The 22,594-nt window shown below is 39.6% G+C and overlaps 1 protein-coding gene across 1 annotated transcript in view; it reads left to right on the top strand.

The window, feature by feature from the left end:
- The first annotated feature begins 3,183 nt into the window (after positions 1–3,183).
- LOC129721272 (potassium channel subfamily T member 2) overlaps positions 3,184–22,594 on the top strand; it is a 705,817-nt gene continuing 686,406 nt past the window's right edge. The window contains exon 1 of the mRNA XM_055673643.1: positions 3,184–4,187. The gene's annotated coding sequence lies outside the window, so the exon portion shown is untranslated. The remainder of the gene's footprint in view (positions 4,188–22,594) is intronic.

Below are 22,594 nucleotides of genomic sequence, written 5' to 3' on the forward strand. Positions count from 1 at the left end.
GATATGTCCGAGGTCAGTCGGTTTGTATTGGTCGCGACGAAAAGCTCTTTTCAGAAAATTCGACATCACTGTATTTTCGAATGAATCTTCCAAGGAAAAGAACGACTCCATAGAAGAGTGAGATCCATATCCATGAACTTCTCCAATAAAGTAACGTTTGTGCTGTCATCACCAGTTTTCTCAACATTATCTCGCAGCCTAGGTCTGCCAAAAAAATCAACGAATAAGAAAAAAAAGTATACGAACTTTGCCGAAATATATTCAAAATGCTAGATGCTTTATCTTTCTCAACAGTGGTATTAGGGTTCTCTGAGGTTCCAGCCTCTGGTTCCTGTCCTGAGTTGTGGGAGGTTTTAAGGCAAAAATCACGGATCCTTGTGGCCTTGTACATATTACTAGCCACCTTCAACGCCACTTTACCCCGTTTTTGTTGAAGGTCGGTTACAGTCAAAAAAGGAATGGAAGGATGCCTATAAATAATGCCAACACTTTTATTATAACTGTTTGAAAATGTTACCAACTTTAACTTACATCAGCAAATAATTGAGGACGGCCATGACATGCTTGCATTTCCCTAATCCAGCTTTGAGAAGCACTGGAATATCCAATTTTCGAATAAAACTTCGCTTCGAATGGAGATCTTGTGGGGCTCGGAACTAGGGGACGATGACTTAAGGCACGAAGCAAAAATTCGATATCCATCGTCGTATACAGTCTGGACACCCACCAGCAAGATATGATTGGCCTTGAAAACTCGTTCCCTCTCGACAATCAATCTGCTCCCTCCGGCAGCATAGTGCAACATATCCGACAACTGCACCGAAAAACGGATTTCTGACTGTATTTCATCAGGGTGAGCAACGGGTAGTGCCTAAAAAGTGGTTTTTTAAATCGTCATTTTCTTTCAGTACAATCAAAATTACACCGCGAATTCGGTAAATACGTTAAGTGCATGTCTATTCCAAAATTAATCAACTTAAATTTCATTCGTTTATAAGAATTTTCATTCATTATTTTCCTTATTTATAAAAGCATATTTGAGCATTCTGAAAAACATCGCTCGAAAAAACGGAAAAATAATGTAATACATACAGCTTAATAAAAAAGTACATCAAAAAGCTGCTATTCCACTTGGTACTTACCATTTTTTGTATAAAAAGTTAAAATTTTTACAAAAACTCTTCAGAAAAGTAACTACCTACTTCACGCGCGGTTTGTTTTTGTCTGCTTTACACAAGCGAGCTGTCAAAAAAGACTGGTGTGAAGTCAAGGCGAATGGAAAACCGAATACTTACAGGAGTTGCAGAAGGAGAACAAACACATCGCACCAAACACTGCGTTTCAGCCAGGAAGAATGGTAATCGTCGTTGGTAAGTTTTTGCTCCTGTGAAGTGGCCGCTAGCGAGAATAGTCAGCACAAGTCCAGGAGTAGATGGTCTTACTCGAGTCGTCGATCTTCGCACCAGCAGATGTATCATCCGCAGATCAATAACAAAAATTTGCCCATTGCCTTACGGAACCGAAAACGAGAAGGAAAATTAATTATTTCGTATCATTTAAAACTAAGAAACGTGATCGCGATGAGGATTTTGACAGTAGATAGACAGAGGGAAATTTAGGAATTTCAGGTGGCAGCTATGACAGTTTCTAATAAAAAGCGTTGCTTGAATTTGATGAGGCTGTCAGTGAAATGCAATTATAGCACTGCCAAGTTAGCTCTCTCACTATAAAATTAATAAAACATGTCACAACGTAGGGTACACAGCGGCTAGAAATAAAGATACGCGTAGCTGTTCGGATCTTCAAGAAACGTTGTTCACAGTGTTAGTTGGTTTAATTTAAATCCTGTGTGGTGCTTAACGAGAACAAAGCCGAAAACCCCGATTCTGCTATGAACAAAACCCAATAAGTTTTTGTTTATTTATTTTGTTTGATTTTAATAAAGGTACCTTGCCACCCTGTCAAGTAGGGTCTACCGGGCAGAATTCGCAATCCGAGAGTAGCTAGATGCCTTCTGCAGTTAGCTTTTATATTAGTGTGCAGGGTAACCCCCACTATTAACTATTAAATACAAATGCAAATACAAATGCAAATACAAAAAGTGTTTTCCACATTTCATCAATTTTTTTTACCATTCAACATACACATGGATCGAAAACTACTCGCCAACGTAAGAATAGTCGTATTTCTTTTAACGTAGGTCTGCGGTTATTGCCTAAAAGTACTTTAAATAATATTTGAGATAAACACCAAAAATTTTCGCATTTTTTTCCGCCGCACCCTGTAATCTATCTGGGCATTCAGCAACTGCGGCAATTAATTGCAATGGGACAAAATCACACCAGAAACGACTATATTGAATGAATGTCAGGAATAAATAGGATATTGCTTCTTCAGAAGATACATTTCTATATAAAACTATCAAGATTTTTGTCTCTTTTCACCGATATAGAAATAGGATGTGCTAAATGACTAGGGTTGGATAATTTTTTTCTCTTACATAGCTTCCTCTTTACTGATATCAATAATAAATGCATTCCAAATCTGCTGCTCGTTTCTTCCTCTGCAATCTATCTAGAATCTATTATAAATAGAGCATTGGTGTTTCAGCAGCTGAAGACCACGCAATGCATTGAGAAATAAAATGGTCAATAAATCCAACACCGCAACTTCGTCTAATTACAGGCTACCAAAGCAAATAATGAAATATCACAGTCCTACACCAGCACGCGGTCGTGTTCCGGACACATTATTCAAATTTATGTTTAAGATTTTACACTCTTGTAGAATAGAACGAACCGCTCGTTTTATCCTTAAAAGATCATAAAAAAGTTTGTTACTGTCCCGCAAAAGCCGGAGTACAGTTCGACGAAGTGGGATTGAGAGTGATTCTTGTGGCGCGCCGAGTAAAAGAAGAGCCAACGCACGTGTTGTAGATTTTCTCGCTCTGGAAATCAGATGAGCTTTCCTCCAATAGCGCGCTTCGCGAGTGGAACAGAGCTGTCGTTTGATTACGGATGGTGCTAGAATGAAAGCTTTCGGGGGAAAACTGTTCTACTAATGTTTCACCGGTTTTTTTTTTTCGAGAGCACGACGAGAGTACCGTGAGCAAATCAGCTGTTGTGAGCTCGGGGTAAATTTGGAAAAGCGCGTTTTCCCCAAAAAGGGCGCCTTAGTGTTTAGTATCGCGCTGGATGTTCGGGTGTTGCAACGGTTGTTGTACGCGTTCTTCCAATCCTACGGGGATGTACTCAGCGCACGTGTTGTTTTCGGTGCGACGGGCGCGCCGGAATGCACCTACGAAGCACGCGGTAGTCATTTGCTGCTAGCCGCCGGTTTGACCACGTCTACTGTTTGTGTGGGACTCCGTGTTTTGTGTGATTGACGGCGTTTTAGAATTCCTTACCTTTTTCCTGACCGCGTTTCCGGTAGTCGTCGAGACTGAAGAGGCGCCATGAAGTACACAATTAATACGGTGTATATTTTGGTGGATCGCTAAGGAGCAAGTAACGACGGTTGCCACTAATGATAATAATTGCTAGTATGTAACTCCGCTGCTTTTGTCTAATATTCTGTAACTGGATAGTGAAAATGTAGCAAAATAAAATACTCGGAGAAGAACAAGTGGACTGCCGACAAGTGGAAACTTAAGTAGAGGAAGGTGGTTACGTTGAAGTGCAACTCTTTGCAGTGGTTGGTGGTGGTGCTAACTACACACATGGGGTGTGTGAGTGTGTTTGTCGACAATTGTGATTTTTTTTTCTAGATCAAGTGTCACCCATTGTGATGGGACACCTCAGGCGATATTACACTGGCAATGCGCTGTGCTGGGAGTTTTCCCGGTGCACGTTTTCTGTTTTCCGTTCTGCAACCAAGGCTGGGGATCCGGCGAAAGCAATTAAAGTTAGTAACTCAAGCCGTGACGCGTGAAAAGTGTGGAAAATTGAAACCAAGAATATTACGAGTTTGTTCTGTTATTGCTAGTGGCGGTGGCTGTGTAGTTGTTTGTGAGAGTGTTTGTTTATTGTTTCGCTTCGAAAAAAGAAAGAATACAACGAAAACAGCGATTGGTTTCGATCGCCTCGGTTCGCCCTAGAGATTATTGTTTTCGATCAAAATATCCACACGGCGAGGTGCTCTTCACTAGTGTGTATTCATCATAGACGTCATCGGGGAACAGATGCTGTGTAAGTTTTTATTGTTTATTATCTTGCTTTGCACAGGCTGTTTTCTTGTAGGCAGGATGAAATTGTTTCCATTGTTTTACGACTTCAGGGAGCTCTAGAGACGACTGCCATAAACTGCTCTGTTTATGTTTGGGCTGCCTGAATGGAGTACATGTGCAAGACTTTCGGTTAATTTAAGCAATTGCGGTTACTCATCAACCCTTTCGAGTGAAAAATAATTTATGAATCTCTTTGCTCGAGAAATGTGTCTCATCAGCTGAAAGAAATTTTAAAACTAAATTCTTTTGAATTCTCTTAAAGCATGTTTAAGTAGACCCACAGATTCATATTGCTTTAACGTTATTTATAGTTAACGCTCCCGGTGCTGCCGTTTGTGTCGTGTCCTTTGTGTGTTCCTGAAACGAACGTCGATAATATTTTCGTATAGAATGCTTTCGTAGTGGAATTTAAGCCGTCACTATCTGTGGTTACGTGACCCACTGAGCACGAAATCAATGTTTATGTCGTTTATGTGGTATCGTTGCGATCGTTAAATTAAAAACCTTACTCTGTGCGATCATTCTTGGTAAAAGTGGAACGTCTGAAAGCTACGTTAACTGCCGGCAAATTGATGCAAGAGTTTGCATTATCTTTAAGTAATGAGTTTTTCAATGTTTCACAGAAAATATAAAGAAACTCAGAGTTATAGCCGCGGAGAATTTCGTGAGACTCTTCAGATTCGTCTATCAATTATAATAATACGATTTCAACAGAAGGCGAATAGAAGGGAAATGAACCGTGATAAATTTTATGATGTTTTAATTTTCATCTTCTTCTCTCATACCTGAAGGAGAACAGAGGCTGCATTTTTCATTTCGCTAAGCTCCTTATCTTATAGACAACCGTCCTAAAAGTAAAAGTAGTGAAACACTCAGTTTCAATAATCCGCTTAACTATTAAATGAACCAACATTTTGAATGTATAGGAAACAACATTTATTTGACACGACACTTATAGGAAAGTTTGTTCGATAGTATAGCTCGATCCGAAGCATGTATGTAATATACTCATATCATACAAAAATTTTATATACCTGAATTTTTGAGTCTCGTACTAATTTTGAACTTTGATGATAACATTTTTTGATGTAGAAAGCAAAATTAAAGTGCTGGAATATAACAATAAAAATGTAGATCTTAACACGACTATAACAAATATTTCGATTTTAGCTCATAGAATAAAAAAAAAACAACAGCATTTGTTTATCAAAACTATAGTAAAGCCTCCAGGAGACGTCCCGTAATTTTATCTGTTATTTTAATACAATGTTAAAACCAGATTGTTTCATATAATTAAAAAAATAAAAAGTTTGCATGATAATTTTACAAAGTGATTGGATTCACAGCATTGATTGTGAAAGGCGATTATGTGATTTAATGGTCCGAATTTTTGCATAATTTGGTAATGGTGATGATTAATGGCAAATATATTGGATTTAAAAATTGTAGCTAAGTGAACGCGTCTCTGCTTTCAAACAATGGCGAATTTGTGACTATTAGGGTGGGGAATCGTTATATGGAAAAAACGCAACTTGATAGCAGAAAGCCAGAACCAAGTTTTTTTTTGCTCAACTTGAGGCCCCAAACAATCCTAAATTCATCGCAAGTCGATTGGTTTTGTCTCCGATTGGCCAATTGCATTTCAAATTTATATGGAGATTTGTATGGAAAAACCAACTTTTATGCTTTTTTAATTCTAAAGAGTTCAAAATGGCTGAAACCATAGGTTTCATAACTTCAAATTAGTGCTGGGACTTTTAACCGGATATATTCGTGATCCGGTTATCCGAAGCTCGGATCACGGATGTGTAAACGAATATTATTCGGAAGTCCGGATATCCGGATACGGATAATCGAATAGTCGGATACCCGGATATACTATCCGGATATCCGGATTTTTTTTGTCTGTCTTTTAGGCCCGTTCGAATGAAATGTAACGCGAAAAGTGGCTTTTTCCACAGTCCCTAATCCCCACGTAAGTAATTATTTACATAATTCTCATTAAACTATGTTCGGATACAATATCCGGATATCCGGTTATCCGACTATCCGAAAACCCGGATATCCTGTCGGATAATATCCGGATATCCGGTTGATCCGGATCATGGATATTTGTCGGATATCCGAGGTTGGATATCACGATATTTCAATCCGGAAAGTCCCAGCACTACTTCAAATGGTAGGTTTTTTGATGCCTTACAACTTGCCCGAAGACATTAAAGAGCTAGTGTGTCCCAAAAAAATACTAGAGCTGTTCAAAGTTGAGTATGTCGAAATTTATGTTGCAAATCATTTTTTCTGCCAACACTGCCAGTGTACCGGCGTCAGTCAGATTTCCATCAGAAGTAACCTCTAAAACACGTTGCAGATTCTTTCTACGCCTAGAATATTGACCTAAATGTGTTTGCTTGATCCAGCTGAGGGTACAAACTCGTAACGATAAGTTACTTCTGATGGAAATCCTACTGACGCCGGTACATTGGTAATGTTGGCAGAAAACAAGATTTTCTGTATTTAAATCGACATGGTCAACTTTGAACAGCTATAGCTCTTCTTAGGGACATTCTAGCTTTTCAATGTCCTTTGCAAATTTGTTTGGCATCCGAAATACTATGCTTTAACATAATGTAGTGCATTATTAGAGCATTATTGAGCTCTTTAGAAAGGTAAATGCAAAAAAGTAGGTTTTCCCATATAAATTTTCATACAAATTTGAAATGCAATGCGCCAAGCGGAGACAAAACCAATCGACTTCCGGTAAGTTTAGGGTTGTTTGGGGCCTCAAAAGGAACCAAAAAAACTTGGTTCTGGAAAATCAAACATTTTTCCCCACCCTAGTGACTATATGCTTATTAGCATGCAACGTGCTTCATATGATGGAATAGGAAATGATGTCCAACCAAATTTAGGGCTTGCAGTAGAAACTGCCTTTGTATTGATTCTGTTCTTTCTTCGTGTGTAATTGAAAAGCGTCATCAAGCAATGCTACTAACCTCACGCAGACAATAATGGGTGCTAAAAGTTATAACCAGTGCTGATAAAAATCACCCTTCCAATCACACTGGGTTTTCATCCTTTGGATGAGCTGTCTGGATATGGAATGTTAGAAGTATTTTACATTTAGGCTGCGATTCCTAGTCTCGCGACGAGTCTGCCGTTTTAGATATAGCTGGCGAGACACCGCGTTTCGTGATTCAGCCGCCCGCTCCGAGTCAGACGCTGTTTGACGCCGCTCCTAACATGGGGATACAACCGCGCACGATCCCCCTTCCCAGTCAGCATACGACCATAGTTTCCACCGGGGGTTGGTTACCCGATCTCCGCTAAAATTACTCGTCGTATCCCGGTCGGTTGCTGAACAGAGGTGAATGACCACAATGGGGTCTCAAGTGACACGTGCCCTACCATTTACCAACAACGCTGTCGCTGTCGCTGTGTCGCGCATCGTGTATGGTCATGCAATTAATTTTTTCTGGAAATCTAGCCAAATGATCTTCACCTTTCCTTTAAAACGAATATGACGTCGTTATCAAATGAAACGCCTTTTGGGGCAATATTTTTTGCATCCAACACTAATCACAAATTGCTCCTGTTCATTACACAAACCGAATTTATATCATTACAGTTCAAACAATGAAACTCAGAGTTATAAATTTTCAGAAAATTTTAAAAGTAAAAATCAAACGAACACGTTTTTATGGCGATTGACACATGACTTGACTTTCTTTTTATACGAATAATGAAAAAACGAAGGAAGAGAGAATGAACATTGCACGAAATTAAAATGATTCCAGCAGCACTAACGTTTATGGTGGCTATTTTTCACTTTCATGCAAGAGCGCTGAAAAATATCAGCCCTGGTTACAACAAAATTACTTGATTAAGTTTAGAAAATCTATACCGAGCGTCTTAGCAGAGTGATTGAGAAATCAAAGAAATAGTTATCGGTTTCCGTTATACTTTACTAGAAATTTTTTTGGAAATAAATATTGTAATACAGTCCGCGCAAATATATATTTCGACTGTGACATACAGTCTTCCTCAGTGCTTATGTAGACTGTTTTATCTGTTATTTTAATACAATGTTAACTGGTGGGACTGGTCCACATAAGCACTGAGGAAGACTGTATGTCACAGTCGAAATATATATTTGCGCGGACTGTATTTCAATATTTATTTCCAAAAAATTTTCTAGTAGAGTATAACGGAAACCGATAACTATTTCTTTGATTTTTACTTGATTAAGCTTAGCATGTTATTTGCCTTGTGAATTATTATGTTATAATAGATCATTGCACGATGACGTAGTTTGACAGTTCTGGAAGGTAAATTTTGCGGAGTTAGATTTATTTCCGATGGAGCCGAAAAAGTTTTTGTTTTAATGCTTTTCAGGATTGATTTACTCTAATAGAAATGTGTTCCTTATCACTAGTTTCTCATGCTTTTTCTAATAAAATAGGTCACAATGATCGTAAGAACAAAAAAAAAAAAACGAATAGCCGCTCCAAATTCTACACCTTGTAAATAAACCATCCGGAGCTCTACCAAAAAGTGAGGTTAGGCCGTTCCATGCAATGATCTATGTTCAATGAAAGTTAGTTTCGAGTCTAGGATAATTCCCAAGTTCCTAACTCTATCACAGTTTTCAGCTGTTTGGCTTTTTTTCTTCGACAGAATGATGTAAAGCTGTATTTTGTACATTTAGTTCTAATAAGCTTTTTATGAACCACATGAAGAATATGGTTATCTTTTCTTTCAGTACGGACTCACTGTGACCGAAAATATTGAACTTTGGTGATACCGGTGTATTCCGCACTTTTATTATTAGCAGAATCATTGAGAGTAAGTTACATGCTAATAATGTTAGCCAAGCCTCGTTGCCTCTTGCCGCTACTTATAATTCTCTGGAGATTGTTCAACTTGATATCCCTATTACCATTTTATTTGTAAAAGGGATTTATTTCAGTCGAGAGGTAGTTATCCAGGTTTTATAGAACTTTCATTACCCAAACCTCCAGTTCGTCGACATTGAACGTCTCAGATTCAACTAAGATTTCAACCCACCATCATCCACTGGCAAAGCGCACACTGTAACCTTCCGGCTATGAAGCGAAGTGTATCTTAATATCGAATGCATTGATGTCTTTTATGCACTTTCAACATATGTCGTTAACCAGGTGCCACTCGTCCATATGTGCTGCATCCTGTGTGTGTCAGGCAAAAAATAAATAAGTGTAACGATTATTCAGAACATGTTTTTTTTTTAACTTTTTTTTTAAGAGTAAAAAAGAGGTCCTAAATGAAAGCCTTAGACATTACAAAACAGTGAAAGACGCTTCAAGAATATCTGCTGTGGAACGATCTAATGAGTCACGGTGCTCCCACAGACCGTTATTATAAAAAAAAATACACCAAAGAATCTGAGTACACCATTCGATTCGTTATGACGTCCAGAATCTCTGGTCAAAATTTCAAAATCATTGTACGGTACATTTTTGAGTAATGCTTTTTTAAAGGTCGTAAAGTACAAAAAAGTGATATAAAAACGACGACATACTCACTGTAAAGCACGTTTTTCAGCCACAATTTTATGAAACAACTTACAAAAAAGTTTCTTAACATTCCAAGTATTATATTTCAACACATTTACAATTGGTGGAAAGATTTATTTGAAAATCCCACAGTGCACAGTGGTCTAAATTCGAAAAGTCGTGATCGTTCTAGATTTGACTATAAAAAATTGATTTTATGTACTCAATGTCATTACTTTTCTTTTTCCGGCTCTAAGCAAAGTCATGCTATTTTTAATTTTAATTTAAGGAGTAAATGTAGTAATGAAGATAGAAAATTAAACTAACTGAAAATATGATTGTAGAAACTACGAAAAATATAGTTCAGCAGGTGGGACTCGAACCCACAACTTCCAATCTCCGGTCAGATGTGTTCCCGTTACACCACCGCAGAACGTTAAAGACGTAGTTCTAGAATCGAGTTTTGTATCGCTTATCCAATTCTCGCACTTCGTACATTTACTCAGTAGAGACTATTATTTATAGCTGGCTATTGTTTCAACACCCTCAGTGGAAGTTGGAATGACTTCTCAGTGTGAGAGATAGAAACGTGCCAGTAAGTTGCCATCTCTACCAGCAGCAACATCGACTTGCGTCACAAACATTTTTACTTTTCTTTTTCCGACTCTAAGCAAAGTCATGCTATTTTTAATTTAATTTAAGGAGTAAATGTAGTAATGAAGATAGAAAATTAAACTAACTGAAAATATGATTGTAGAAACTACGAAAAAGTGGTTCGAGTCCCACCTGCTGAGGTGGTTCGAGTCCCACCTGCTGAACTATATTTTTCGTAGTTTCTACAATCAGATTTTCAGTTAGTTTAATTTTCTATCTTCATTACTACATTTACTCCTTAAATTAAAAGTACTCAATGTCTTCGGCAAAATTGTTTCATAGAACAAGGCCTCACTTTTGGCGTTTTTAGTTTTTCGATAAATCCACCTAACAGTTAGATAAAAGAAATATTTTTTCTAATTTTCAATATGCTGGATTGCTTCCTTCCGCAAAGTTGTGGAAAATTTTAAAAGAAAAACAATTGCAGAATACTGCGATGTTCTATCTGTACGTTGAACACGACAAAATAGAGTTTTTTGTGGAACACCCGTCCTTAAAATCAGTTTTTTGTCTATCTTCTACTTATCCGGAGACTCGATTATTCGGGGCTCGATTATCCGGAAAAAATGGTTCGATTATCCGGGTTTTTTTTTTCTTCTGTATTTCTATAACGTAGTTTTGTCTTCCGGGTCATTGGGAGTTTCGGGGTCGATCATAATTGTAACAACAGTGCCCCGTTCTGTTGAGGCAGTTCGTCTTTAGCAGTTTTCTGGTCGTTCCTTCAACCAATTCTTACTCTGAAACCTAGAAGAGCAAGGTATTATGGTTTTTTGTTACCGATGAGGACAACCACTTATGGTCTAATATAATGGCCAATAATGATCAATGCAGTACTTAGAACCACAAGCAGGCCTGTCCCGGCGGTGTTCCGGAAACTCCTGAATTATCAAAGCAAAACTCATCATACGAAATCAGTAACAATTTCAATCCGCAAAGTAGCCCTTTTGTGGCCATATCGAGCGTCTAGGTCGTTATAGGTCACTCAAGAAATAGAAAAAAAAGAGTGTTTTCGAAATCGAACAGGGTCTGTTTACATATGTAACACCTCATTCTAAATATTTAACATAATAAAAACAGATGAAAATATAAATCGAATCACATTCTATTATATTTTCTGGGGAATATTTCCTTTAATCTCTCTAAGCAAAGTCGTTGGTAGTTCTAATTTATTTTATTTCGTTTTTCCATCTTCGAGATAATCAATGAAACATTATTTATTATTACGTATATATGTATAACAAACACCTACAAACAGTCTAAAGACAAAACTCACTGTTCTAGATGATGAGAGATATTGAAAATTACAAAATTTAAAATGGCTCGATTATCCGGAGCGAAATATTTTTCAAAACTCCGGATAATCGAGTCCGACCTGTACAGCGATTTTAGGACAAAATTTTTTTCAGGTGCTTCATTTTTGCTCAAAACAGCAAAGGTTGGTCGCTAGCAAAAAAAAAAAAAAAAAAAAAAATAGACTCATATTTTTCAATTCCCTAGTATTTCTTAGAGGGACCAAAAATTTTCAATGCGTTCCAAATCACTTGGTCGCAGGTGATCGCATGAAAACTCTTCAGAAAATAAACAAGGACCCTCCTTGGGAACTCCTGGGGGTAAAAAGATGCCGTCCAGCAAAGTTAAAAAGAATGTTTTTTCTCAATTTTTTATTTTTTACTTATCTTCCTTTTTCTACTCATAGAGCTACTTAACCACACATTTTTTCGGAAAGGCTAATCAACAACTTTTATGAGAATATAATACACTTAGTTGTTACGACAGAATGATAAAAAATTCAGATTTTGAATATTTCCTTTGGAAACAGAAAATTTTTAAACTACCTCTAAACGCTTGGTCCCAGGTCGCAGGTAAACTTTTTTGAAATTGTTAGTAAACACATGAAACTCGAAAAAATTTGGAATATGGACCCAGCCTAGGAACTCCTTGGAGTAGAAAGACACCGACTAACAAAGTTTAAAATTATGTTTTTTTTTTCATTTTCTACTTTTTGTTATGCTTATCTCTTTTCCACTCATAAAGTCACAAAACCACACTTTTTTCTTAAAGCCCGATCAATAACTTTTATGAGAATATAATACACTTAGTAGTAAATCTGTAGTCATGATCGAAAAAAATTTTTTTTTTGATTCTGTATATTTCCTATTAAAACCAAAAATTTTCAAAATGGGTGACCTACAAAGTTAAAAATAATGATTTTTTTCTTATTTTCTTTATCTTCTTTGTTTCACGCATAAAACCACATAACCACACGTTTTTCTGAAAGTCCAATCAATAACCTTTATAAAAATATAGTACACTCAATTCAGTTATCATGGTTAATAAATTTTTTAAGGTTTTACTTTTTCTTGAAAAAAGTGCATTTTTTACCATTTTTCATCTTTATATCTCGATATCTCAGGTATAGTACCTTTTACAGTCCTGAAATTTGAAATTTTTCTTATTTGAGTTGTCTACTTTCTATAAAAAAATATGAAGAAATAGATCGGCGATAGACACGAATTTTGTCCGCTTGAAATCCTATAGTGCAATGCTGAGTCGAGCAAATTTCCAGCTCAAAAAGATCCTCGACCTGATCGGGAATTGAACCCGATATCACAACCGTGTGGAAGAGCTAACTGATCGACTTCGCTAACAACCACAGAGCCACGGAGACCACCCGAAATAGACACTATGGGGAAAAAAATGTTTTAACAAGACATTCATTCATTCGTCACATTTTCAATTTGAAACAGTGCTTACGGTTTTTGAAATTTTTACGGTTCTCTGTCCTCTAACAATTTGATTCCAGCTTTGTAGTGTTGCCGGTAAATTCTACCTCATTATTGAAGAGGAATCGCTTGCCAGAGAGCCACATTTTAAACCGTGAAAGCAGGATGTAGTTACTCGTGATAAATCTGGTGGACACGAAGGATGGGGAACCAGGCCGAAGCGCAATTCCTTTAATTCATTGGTCGTATTTCGCGCAGAATGAGCGGAAGCGTTACTTTGGTGAACTAGTAATGTTTTCTTCACCATTTCTTCACCATGGCCTTGATTCCTGTACCTTTTTCAAGGTAATCGATGAATATTATGTTATGCGAATATCAAAAAATACTGGCTAATACTTCGTCAGCTGATAGTGGAGTTTTCGGGATTTTCGGACAACTTTTACCAGGCAAAAGGCACTTTATCGATTACCGGTTGAACTCAGGAGTGTAGTGATGGATCCATTGTCACGAATTGCAGCAATAATCCTTTTTATTGCGTGTAATCAATGCCAGATTCACAGTCACAGTTAATCTTTTCAAACAATTGTTAAGAAACGTGGCCCCCATCGTGCGCACAGCTTCTTCGTGTTTGAACATTTAAGAATGTGCAAACACGAAGAAGCTGTGCGCACGGAATTTGAGACATTTAAGAATGATATGATCAAAGCATAGCAACAAATGGTGAGTTGACAACCTGGAAGGAGCGTCAAACATAGCTTCGGCCCTCACAAGTTCCTATCTCACACCTCCGCGAGTCATATGATTACACTAGACTGCCGGTTAGAACATGGATACAACTGGTTGGTGTTGCCTGGGCAATGTTGTCATCCGACAATAGCTAAGTGAGAAGGTGCGACGCGATCATTGGCGCGTAAACCATATTCCGGCGGTAGAGGAAATGCTTCGCCAACCTGAGCGTCTGTTCACCAAGATGGTGCGGCTCAAAACAGCGTCTGATCTCCATGTTAGGAGCGGCTGATCAACGTCCTGGTGGCAGCGTGGGACTCTAAACAGAGCTGACACGATGGTCCCCGGGCGAGACAGGGGGTTGGGGAAGGCCCAACAAGCCGCCCCGGAAAACAACATGTTACAAACAACGTAAGAGATAATACGGATCGGAACAATCGGCATAGACCTAGGCAACGAAATAAGGACTACGATTGGAAACTTGGGACATGGAACTGCAAATCGCTCTGCTTTCCAGGATGCGACAGGATAATCTATGACGAGCTACATCCACGCAACTTCGAAGTCGTAGCGCTGCAGGAACTTTGTTGGACAGGACAGAAGGTATGGAGAAGCGGGCACCGGGCGGCTACTTTCTACCAGAGCTGTGGCACAACCAGCGAGCTGGGAACCGGCTTCATAGTACTGGGTAAGATGCGCCAACGCGTGATGGGGTGGCAGCCGATCAACGCAAGGATGTCCAAGTTGAGGATAAAGGGCCGGTTCTTCAACTACAGCATCATCAACGTGCACTGCCCACATGAAGGAAGACCCGACAACGAGAAGGAAGCGTTCTACGCGCAGCTGGAGCAGGTCTACGATAGCTGCCCTCAACGGGACGTGAAAATCGTTATTGGGGACATGAATGCTAAGGTAGGCCGGGAGGCAATGTACAGACCGGTAATCGGACCAGATAGCCTGCATGCCGTGTCTAATGATAACGGCCATCGGTACGTAAACTTTGCGGCCTTCCGTGGTATGGTAGTCCGAAGTACCTTTTTCCCCCGCAAAGATATCCACAAATCCACCGGGAGATCACCCGACCAACAGACAGAGAACCAAATCGACCACGTTCTAATCGACGGCAGGTTCTTCTTCGACATCATCAACGTTCGCACCTACCGCAGTGCGAATATAGATTCGGACCACTACCTAGTAGCTGTGTGCATGCGCTCAAAACTATCGACGGTGTATAACACCCGCCGATATAACACCCGCCGAAGTCGAACGCCGCGACCAAATATTGAGCAACTGTGGGACGCCGAGGCTGCACAGGAATACGCGCAGCAGCTGGAGGCAGTGCTACCTACGGAAGAGCAGCTTGGCGCAGCTACCCTTGAAACTCAGTCCTCCGAAGGAAGAAGCGCCAGCAAGAGGACCGAGATCGCGTAGCGATGGAAGAGCTGTACCAAGCTAACGGCACTCGGAAGTTCTACGAGAAGCTGAACAGCTCCCGTAAAGGCTTTGTGCCGCAAGCCGATATGTGCAGGAGCTTGGACGGCAACCTCCTAACAGACGAGTGTGAGGTGATCGAAAGGTGGAGGCAGCACTTCGACGAGCATCTAAACGGCGATGCAGTAGAGCGCGAGGACGGTATGGCAATTGATCTTGGTGCACGAGCAGAAGACATCAGAATTCCAGCTCCCGATCTTCTGGAGGTGGAGGAGGAGATTGGTCGGCTGAAAAACAATAAAGCTGCTGGAGTGGACCAACTTCCCAGCGAGCTATTGAAATACGGTGGAGAAACACTGGCTAGGGCCGTGCACTGGGTCATTGTCAAGGTTTGGAAGGAAGAACGAGTGCCGGAAGAGTGGATGGAGGGTATTGTGTGTCCCATCTACAAAAAGGGTGACAAACTGGAGTGCTGCAATTACCGGGCAATCACTCTGTTGAACGCCGCCTACAAGGTACTCTCCCAAATACTTTGCCGTCGACTATCACCATTTGCGAAGCAGTTCGTGGGGCACTACCAGGCGGGATTGATGGGTGCCCGCGCCACCACGGATCAGATATTCGCGGTTCGGCAGGTTATGCTGAAATGCCGCGAATATATCAATGCATCGAAGCCGAAGTACATGAAAGGAAGGGGATCACGTGAAGACAGTAACAGTATCAGTAACCTCCATCCTCGAGTTCAAATTGGTGGTGATGGAATCGAGATGGTCGATGAGTTCGTTAACTGGGCTCACTGGTAACCGCCGACAACGATACCAGCAGAGATATTCAACGGCGCATTATGGCAGGAAATCGTGCATACTTTGGTCTCCGGAGGACGCTTCGATCGAGTAGAATTCGCCACCGCACCAAGTTAACTATCTACAAGACGCTGATCAGACCGGTAGTCCTCTACGGGCATGAGACATGGACTATGCTTGTGGAGGACCAACGCGCCCTTGCGGTATTCGAGCGGAAGGTGCTGCGTACCATTTTCGGTGGACTGCAGATGGAAAACGGAGTGTGGAGAAGGCGAATGAACCACGAACTGCAGGAGCTGCTTGGGGAGCCATCTATCGTCCACACCGCTAAGATAGGCAGGCTGCGGTGGGCTGGGCATGTTGTAAGGATGTCAGACGACAGCCCGGTAAAGATGGTTCTTGAAACCAATCCATCAGGGACGAGACGAAGAGGTGCACAGCGGGCAAGGTGGATCGATCAGGTGGAAGACGACCTGCGGACCCTACGCAGACTGCAGAGCTGGCGAACTGCAGCCATGGACCGAGTGGAATGGAGACGACTCTTACGTACAGCAAAGGCCACACCATGGCTTGGGACTGAATGGTAAGGTAAGGTATGATCAAAGCATTCCTTTGAGATGCTCATGGTCTTAACTAGCACGCTCAATTTCAGTTTGCGGTCATTGAATGCGATTTCACGAATTTTGTGAATATTCTCCGGCGTGATTGCCTTTTTTTTTTTGTTCCGACGAAATTGAGACTCAGCTAGAACGGATGTTCCGTAACACTGATCAAGCCATTCTTTCGCTTGAACATGCTTATCCAGAACACAAAATTCACTTTTTAATAACAGAAGTAACGTCACTTGAGAGTTATAACTTGAGAACGATTAATAACATGTTATGAAATTTAATAGCACAATCGGGAAATCTCAGAAATTTTTGTAATGTTATTGTTGTATTAGACTTTCATTGGTAATTTATCATTAACAACTGATTCAAACAGTTTAGCAATGCAAGAGATTATGGTTATTCTGCAATTTTGAGTCAGATTTGAAAACATGCACTTAAAATAAAGTTTTCTTTTAATTTCACGTAGTATCCAAATTCTAGTGGAATGCCGAAAAACTAGAACAGTAGTAGTGAGTTTGTCTTCCTGCATGATTAAATCAGATCAAGCCGCTTCGACATTTGCTCGTTTTCTAAGAATAAGTTGCCAGAACATTGTTTCTTTTTATTTATTTATTTTCTATAATTTATCTGACCCGAGTCTTAATAAATATAACAATGTTTGAGTGTCAAGTTTATAAAATGTTCGTTCTTTCTGCACGAATTTTCCCAAGGATTCATTAAAGTCGAATAGATGATCAACACTAGTAAAAGTTCTAATACAGGCGGTGATGGGCTCATTATAGCCAAACGATGTACGATGGGGTATGCAGAAATCCAATTGAACGCAAAGCGCGTTGTGAAGCTCGAAAGTTCACAAGAGACAAAAGCTTCGGTGAGTCGATTTCTCCACAGAGCAGTTTGGCTATGAACACTGCTTGATGCAATCTCCGTCGGTGCTCGAGAGTATCAATACCAATCAAACGGCAGCGGTCTGGATACGGTGGTAAATTAGCGGGCGCGCCAAGGAAGCTCACGCAATGCAATGCGGACGAATCGTTTCTGGATACGCTCAATCCGCAGGATCCAAGTTAGCTGGTAGGGAAACCAAACCAGGTTACAATCCTCAATCAGTGGACGTACTAATGAACAGTACAGGGCCTTTAAGCAGTGTGGATCTTTAAAATCACGGGCGACTTTACAAATGAAGCCGAGCTGGCGTGTAGCTTTTGAAATCATCGTACTGTGATGCAGGAGGAATGTAAGTCTACTGTCAAGTAGAACACCAAGGTCCTTTACATGATCGACCCTCTTCAGTTCCAAACCGTCGATGCGATAGTCGAAGATAATCGGTTTTAGGATACGATGGAAAGTTATAACTTCGCATTTAGAAATACTAACCACGACACCAGTAGGAAAAAACATTCAAAAATTCTTGTAAACGGCGGCAGTCTTCAATAGTCCGGACTTCCAAAAACAATTTCAAATCATCTGCATACACCAGCTTGCAGCCGTCACCTAGCAGCAGTGTCACGTCATTAAAAAACAGTGCAAATAACAAGGGCCCCATGTTGCTTCCTTGGGGAACTCCTGACTTGTTGGTGAATTGCGATGATATACTTGAACCGGGTTTTACGCGTAGAACTCTTCCACGAAGATATGAGCTTAGCCATTCAACGAACTGATGGGAAGCACCTAAGCGCGAGATTTTACACAGGAGTACCGTATGGTCCAAACGATCGAAAGCAGCTTTGATATCGGTGTGAATCGCATCTACTTGAGCTTTCTGTTCCATCTGCGAAATACACGGTGAAGTGAACTCTAATAAGTTGGTGCAAACAGAGCGGCCCGGCATAAATCCATGCTGAGTGGTGGATATATAGTGCTTAGTGCGAGAAAGCATGTAACCGCTTACTATGATCTTAAACATTTTACACCCAGCAGTGAGGCTAGTAATGCCACGATAGTTTCAAACGTTTCGCCGGTCACCGGATTTAAGCTCGGGAAACATCAGCGACTGCTTCCAAACAGTAGGAAACTTTGCTTGAGCAAAAGACTTGTTGAAAATGTAGCATAACGGAACTGCAAGAGGGGTGCAACAACGACTAAAAACAACAGCAGGAATTCCATCAGGACCAGCCGAATATGACCGTTCTTTTGCGAATGTTCTTATAGTTTGCCTCTTTGTATTCAAAGACATTCTCATTAACATGATATTTGGGCCTTTGGTTAGCATATAAATAAAGAATACTCAATTGCCGATATGCCTTATTGTTCCATGATGGATTCAATGGATCACATAGTAATCATCATAAATATGCATTAGCAAAATGTCCAGATAGCAATTTTGTTGGTCTTTACTGTTAGCCCCAAATTAGCATTGCCGAAATAAAATTCCAATATTTCAATGTCCCCAACGGCTGGAAGTAGAATGCATCCATTTTCTAAGACCTTTACGAAATCTACATCTGTCGTGCCTGAATACATCATTAGCGCTTCCAAGAACTTGCTCGCCTTTTACACGTTCATTTCATCTTGTTTCGGATGTCAAATTTGTGACGTTAGACTAGCTTTTATCTGGAAGTTTTGAAAATCTAGTAATTTGATCATGAAAAAAGTGGTCAGAGTTTAGATATCAGTAATTTCTTATCAAATTATTATCGAAGTTTTGTCATCAACCGATCAGAAAATTGTTTGCGGTTGAGTATTTGTAACAAAAACAACCAATTAATTGAGGTACACTATTGAATAATTGGTAAATAATATGGATTCGCTGATCTTGTTGTTGTTTCACTCGCACACGCCTCGCCTACCTGAAATTTAACTGTCAGTAGCCATATCTAAAAGTTCCAGCTTGCAAAAATTCGGTCTTCATTGTATAACCGATTACTGCATTACGGGTGATTCTTACTGGTAACTGGCTCTTAGTACCAGCAGAGCAACAGCCGGTTTCAGCGCAACAAGGCTGAGCAGGCAAGTCATCGCAGTATTTCACAGCAGACGGACCAATCGGCGGACCGCAGCACTGCACAGCATTGTTGAACATGTCTTGTTTGATTGCTTGCAGTGTGCAGAGGAGATAACTGAAATCATTGTCATCGGTAAATCCAGAATACCAAACAAACTTGTCACCATTATACGAAAGTTAAATGCATCAAATCATAACTGAAGAAGGCTATACATTTTTCTGTCGCTTGCTAATGTTGGAAATGTTTCACTTTCTTTGTCATTCTCTAGTATACGATTTTTTGTTTTGCGATACGCCCATGACAAATTTAACTCCCACAACTCACCTACAAAAGCTTTAGTTTGCAGAAATTTAGTTTTCATTGTAATCAGTTACTGCAGCGAGATGACAGTGACTCATTTTTACATCAAAACTGCAGACTTACCCTGACGACCCAGAAAAAAATACGAATCTGATTATTCTGGATGAAAACCAAATCCCCGTTATTTTGAGCATAATTGAAGCACTTTTGATGACTAATTCTTGAAAAGAGCGGTCATAAAATATGACATATTTTATTTTCAAAAACTCATAACTTCTGAATCCGTTGATCAATATTCGATGTTTTTAGATTTCATTAAAGGTAATTATGTCTTGTATAAAAAAAACAGAGGAATAAAATATTTGTACTTTTGAATGCAAATTTTTTTAAATAAGGTATTATAGATTTTATCATGATTTTGAATTAAGGTATCGATTCTATTATCGTCAGGTTTTACCTATTATCGTTCGGGGGGTTTATGGGTTCTCTATGAACTAATATTTTGCAGAGAGGTACTCTGCATTATGAAGAACCACCATGCAAGAAATTAACGATCTTGGACATAATTTACTCCCCGGACGATAATAGGTAAAACCTGACGATAATAGAATCGATACCTTAATTCAAAATCATGATAAAATCTATAATACCTTATTTAAAAAAATTTGCATTCAAAAGTACAAATATTTTATTCCTCTGTTTTTTTTTGTAATTTTTATATTCAAATAAACAAAAACACATTTCTAAAAATCTCACCATATGTAGAGTCAAATGTGCGCTTCGAAATGAGGTCAAGGGATATGTTCTATGTTTGTCCCAAAAATAACGACAAAGAAATGAAAAAGCGTATTGGTGAGAAGCTTTTACGAAACTATCTATAGATGCAAAACGTTTTGACGCAGTTCACCCTATTCAAAATGGTTCAGTTTTTCATAGCTTGATGAGTGCCCTCGCTTCTTAAAATAATTACCCATGCTTAGTGCTCTTTTTATAGCAGGAATTTTACTTCGAACAAACGGATTGATCAAGTACGCCAGATATTATCTCTACTATGTTTCCATAATAGGGCAAAACACCTATTTCCGACCGGTTGTGCGGCAGTCCTAAACATTTCCATTAATTATGAAGCAGTTACAATGAGGTTGCCTGAATATTGTTTTGACTGCTCAGTTTTTTTTTAAATAGCTTGTTGCTACTGGGTACGAAAAGAGTGCCTTCAAATGCAAAAAAAATAGGCAAAGGCGTGATGGTTTGGCGGACAATACCGGTTTTATATATAATTCCAGTCTACATGGTATTCTATTTTCAGCGTACCTCTGATTGGTCTGTTTTGGTTATTCAAACGAATAATTAACTGAATAATTCTGACGTCGTTTCGATGGAGTGCATCTATTAAGTAAAACTAAATTCCGTGAAAACCAAGTTTCACATTCCAAATTATATTTCAAGGTGCTTCTGCTGTTTATTATTCATTGCCTATGATAAAAACGTTCATCAGACTGATTTCCAATAACATGTTTCACTTTATTGAGCTCAATTTTGAAGAAGGGCAAAGGAATAAACTGTTGCTCGACCAAAAACAATCTTCGTCTGCTCAATCATTATCCTACAACAAAATTACGTGCTGACCGAATTCTCTACCTCGGACGTGCGATGCTGCCAAAGCAAAGAAAATTAACCGAAAAATTCCCTTCGACTAGAACACTTTCTGCTGTTCAGATTGTATTCTTGCATCTCTCGGAAAGTTTTTCCCACTTCGAACGATACGAACGGCACAGAATGACGGGTAAAGCTGTTTTCGACTTCGCACTAACCGCAGACCGCTACCGGTACCCGGAGTGAGCGGTATTGGCATTCATAAAGCAAACATGTACCGACTTTCGCCTCCGTCGGAAAGTTGGTTTACTTATACCACCTGCAGAATAATGATGATGAATTTTGTTTTTTTTTTCCATAGTAGTAAAATCCCAAGAGATAAACACTATGTTATACTTTGATGCAGTTCAGAGGCTAGGATTCACTGGATCCCACATAGACAAGAAGTTCGCTGATTGCGTGTACACGAGTTAGTGCATTATCACCGAATGAGTTTGATCATCGTTGGGATTTTCCTGAGTTGGAAAAACTCGTACCGTACCGCCGTGTCCCGTGCAGTAACCGAATTTAATAAAAACTTTACTTGTCATGATGTATTAATGTTGGCATATGTGTGCGTGTATGTATGCATACACGTTTATATGAAACAATTTCATCACAACTTTTACGAGTGAATGAAAATTGATGTGGTATTTTATTCCCGTTACGTGTGCAGTAGTGGAATCCCCCCTGGAGACAAGCCGAGGAAAAATGGGAATTTATGAAAGTATTTACCAACTGCAGCTGTAACTTCAACCGACGGGGGATTCACGGGGAGATTACGGAGAGAAAAGTTGACAGGAAGTTGGTAAGAACTGTCGCACGGGTGGTTGGGTTCACTTTATCCGTTAATGGTTTCGCGTGGTTTTTCGGAACGAATCCAGTGGAAACGCATGGTGTTTCGTGATGATCATTTATGGTGGAAATAATAACGGGTATTATCGGTTGTTCAGCTATTTTTATCGGATTATATTGCCAACAGTAGTACTGTATGGAAACAGAGAACTATA

The sequence above is a fragment of the Wyeomyia smithii genome, chromosome 2 (genome assembly GCF_029784165.1).
Source record: "Wyeomyia smithii strain HCP4-BCI-WySm-NY-G18 chromosome 2, ASM2978416v1, whole genome shotgun sequence".
NCBI lineage: Eukaryota > Metazoa > Arthropoda > Insecta > Diptera > Culicidae > Wyeomyia > Wyeomyia smithii.